Here is a 4,598-nt window from a genome sequence, read left to right as displayed (position 1 = left end):
AAAAAAAAAGCATCCCAACCCAGTCCAGTCCAAGCCTATAAGTCTGATATTAGCCCATATGTCCAATACATATCTATAAAGTCCTCTTCAGACTCACACAGCACATGCAATGACACCAATTGCAGGACCATCAGAGGCTAGTGGGTAGAAAGTCTTTGGATCTAGTGGCGTTGTAAGCATCTCCGTGCTGGCAGGGGTCTCCATGTGGCTGCAATGTCTCCCGGGGAATGAGCAGAGAGAGAATGTGTCTCCCACCTCCAAGGAGGAAAAACAGGATTTCCCAGAATTCTCAGGAGAAGTCCATGCCCACGCAGAGGTCTCATTGACTATGATCCGATTGACAGACTAGACTCTACCCCTTCACTCTTAATTCTCTCAAGTTCCAAATTGACACCAGAGTAGGTAACTACCACACATTGTAAACTATATGGATGCTGCCAAACCTGTTCTTTATTTGGTGCAGTTTGTTTGACAACTAGATATTTTAAAAGTTTATCATCTTTTCCATTAATACTTTAAAATGTGCATATTATGTAAACTTGACTGAATAAATATAAAAATAATGAAGACGCATGTACTGGAATATTATCAAGCAGGAATGATCCCTATTAGTATATTGGTAATGTTTCCTTAGTTTGTTGTGCAAACCTACTACTGCGGAGCAGATTCTGACTCATAGTGACCCTAGATAAGGATGCTGAGGCTGTAAATCTTCACGAGAGCAGACGGACTCCGCTTTCTTCCATGGAGCGGCCGGCGGGTTTGAATGACAGCCTTTAAAGTGAGCAGCCCAGTGTGTAACCCACAACACTTCAGGGCTCTTTTTGTACAAGAGAGTTTCAAAAAAGTTGATGGGAAATGGAATTAAAAGATAATGGAAGGTTTTATCAACCTTTTGAAGCTCCTTGCATTTATTAAAGCATAGTTTTTAAGAAACTTGAGAAAAGTCGTGTAAAATCAATGATATAAAGATTTCCCCAATATCATTTTATCCTAAATTTGCAATACCCTTTGAAAAGGAAACATTTAATTTGCAGACAAATGTATGAGGAGAAAATATTTTGAAATGTTTCAACAGGAAACCCAGTAAGAACAGCAGGTGACTAATGGAATGAATCCTGCAGGCGATGAACCCGGGCCCTAGCCTCCTGACTTACCATTTTAACAAATGATTTGGAAGTTAGAGTACATAAGGAAATCTCTGCGTTTGCACATTGCACAGCCATTCTGATGGATAAATTATAGGAAGCTCTCGCCTTGCTCAGAGTAAGCAGAAAAGTGACTGATGATCTTCAATAAAAATGCATTTTAGGGAGGGAAAGTGTCCTGAGCTGTAGTTTATAATATGGTGGCTTGGGGACTATAATTTATAATTGAGCAAAGAAGAGTACTTTTATTCTGCCACCCCAAAATACGACCCTAGGGTGGGGGGGTGCAACCAAACATTGGTCATGACTCTTGTTCCACAAGTGTCTGCTGAATTCCATTACATAATTACAGTCACGGTGTTATTTTCCAAGGACGCAGGCTTAAATGATAAACCATGCTAATTTATGGCTCCTTCCTGGCAGTTAAATTGTGCAACTTACATTCCGATTTTACTCCACTCAGAAGATCTGATTCCTAGCATTCTCAGAGGGAATTGAGCTTCCAAACTCTACCTAGTGATCTTGACAGTTTGGTCTCTTTCTGATGATTGGCCAGAGCTGCTGTATTTACCAACACTACTTCCCGGAGTTAATCCCTTACATTTATTTTCTTCATTATGACGAGTGTGTGTATATATTCTAATTATTTTAGTACATTCTTCACCAATAATTTTTCATTTGACTTAATTGAAAGAAGGATAATTTCTAGCATTAAGAAATAATTTGGTACTGTACACTCAAGTACAACACATTAATTATAATGGCACTGGCCTACCCACATTTTGGTGACTCAAATGTTAGACTTGTTCCTGGGTATATTTGACCTGCTGATTAAAAAATGGCACCAGTTTTCCCCTCTCCACTTAGTTTTGAGCTACACAATGCATACTGTATACCATCTTCACTTTGCTTGTCCATACAATATCAGGATAGTTTAAAGTAGTGTTAGCTACCCTGTGATAGAGGAAGTGCACATGGTTTTATTTAGATTGTGTTGTACTAAATATTTTGGTCAAGTTATTCTTCACATGGGGTCCATTGATCCAAAGATATAATTGGACAGTACAAATTACATGAACTTGGACTTTTCTCCGGGTCACTTCACTTGTATTAGGAACTAAATAGCAGGTACTTCCAGTTTGTTATGTTAAAAGGGGCCTAGACATAAGAGTTCCTGTATAATAGATAAGGAGCCCTGATGGTGTGGTGGGTTATGTATGTGACTGTTAACTGCAAGGTTAGCCATTAGAGCCCATCAGCAATCCTGCAAGGGAAAGAGGAGGCTTTCTATACCCCTAATGATTGGCAGTCTCAGAAATCCACAGGAGAAGTTCCATTTTCCTATAGGGTTGCTATAACTCTCAATTGACTGGTAGTAAGTTTAGTTCCCAAACTGGGACTGTCAGCTTTTTAACTCCTTTATTGAAATTAAAATGTTCCGATCTTGTCGTAAGATGGCACAACTCCTCTACCTGTGCATAGAAACTCTTAGAAGTACCAGTTTCTCTTATAAAGAAGCTTGGAGTCACCTCACTTCTGAAACATGTAACATGAATTATCCATTGACATGTATATATATAATATGATATATATATGACAATGTGCTCTGAACATTGACAGTATAATTTGAAGAAGAAAATTTTAGATCTTCAAGATAGTTATGAAAATGGATATGAAGTCTTTTATTTTTAATGCTCTAAGTTGCTCTCACACCTTTCATATGTATGCTTTTCCATTTTCTTTATTTTCCACTCTTCTCAAGCTGTGTTCTGATTTTTTCATATCCAACTTATAGTCTCTGTCTATATGGCAAAACCTCCCATACTCCCCCACCCCCAAAAAACCTGCTGCCATCTAATTGATCCTATCTCATAGTGACATATTTTTTAAAAGGAGTTAAATCTTTTAAAGACTGCAGAGTGACTGGTAGGTTCGAACCACTGACTTTATGATTGGCAGCTCAATGCACAACCAGCTAGCCACCATAGTTCCATATACAATTTCCCTTGGAAGTTCTTTCATACCTAATTCTTTTTCAAATTTCCCTTACCTTTCTTGGCTTTATCCTCTAATTCGTGGGTCTGGCTTCTTATATTTAAAACTAGGATGATAAATTAACAGATAGTGTAACATAATAGCTGAAAATATAGTGGAACACCAGATTGAAGAAACTAGAAATGGACGCAGCCTATCTGGTGCAATTTTCTGAATCAGTGCCCCAAGCCACTTCAGGAACAGGCTGAAAAATCAAGACACCAAGAAAAAAGGATTCTTGTTATAAGTCTAGATGTTTTGTATTGACCCCATGTATGTTGGTTTGACGTACTGTGGTGGCTTGTGTGTTGCCATTCTACTTTAAGCTGTGTCACTGGTATTTGGAACACCAGCAGGGTCACCCAAGAGAAACAAGCCTCCAGACGAGGAACAGACTTGCATGAAGGGCTAGGCTGTCCACTTGTGAGTGATTCATCACCGAAAGCCGTGTGGACAGTAGTGGCACGCTATCAGATGTACTGAAAACCTGAAGCGTTGCAAACATTAGAATAATTGTGAAGATGGGTCAGGACCTGTTGCATTTCATTCCATTGTGCATTAGATCGCTATGAATTGGGACTGACTTGATGGCACTTAACAAAATATATTTTTATAAAGGAATTTTTATACCATTTTTTAAGACTCTCTCTTAATATGGACACTTTTAATTTGGGTGAAAAAAATAGAGAAGGCTGTTTTCATTGGCCGTACTGTTAAAGAGCATCCTAACACACTGCAAACAGTGATTGAAACGGCTGTCTGAGTTTAGGGAGAGGGTGGAGAGTTCTCCTTTGGGAGCAGTCTGGGAAGGGTTTCTTCCTTTCTGTGATTGTGAATGAAAGGGGAATGTGTACCAGGTTGAACACTTTAAGCTATGGACGCTTTGTAGCTGTGCATCCGGTTGGGAATATGAAATATAATTCTTTATAGGGTCATAAAACTTTTTTTAAATCCCATGAACAAAAGTAATTTTGACTCACAACCATTAAAGCCAAATGAAAGCCATTTGGTAAGACCTTGATTGAATGTTGCTTTGCTGTAAATTTCATTATTGTTAGATGCCCTTAAATCAATTCTGATTTGTAGTGACATGGTGTACCAGAAAACAAAAACCCACCCAGTTCTGGGCCATCATTGTCCTTACGATTGTTATGTTTGAGGCTATTGTTTCAGCCGCTGCTTAAATGCAACTATCCCAGGGTCTCCCTCTTGTATGCCGCCATCTACTCTCCGGATCATGATCTCCTTGTCCAGGGGCTGGTCTTTCCTGATAACATGTCCAAAGTATGTGAGGTGAAGTCTCACCATCTTCATTTCGAGGAGCATTATGTCTATGCTTCTTCCGAGATAAATTTCTCCATCCGGCAGTTTGTGCTATTTCCAGTGTTCTTTGCTATCAGCATAATTCGCATGCAT

This window comes from Echinops telfairi, unplaced genomic scaffold (assembly GCF_000313985.2).
Source record: "Echinops telfairi isolate 266 unplaced genomic scaffold, ASM31398v2 ScPeMD7_7420;HRSCAF=8458, whole genome shotgun sequence".
NCBI lineage: Eukaryota > Metazoa > Chordata > Mammalia > Afrosoricida > Tenrecidae > Echinops > Echinops telfairi.
The sequence above is the reverse complement of the archived record's forward strand: the minus strand, read 5'-3'. Positions refer to the sequence as shown.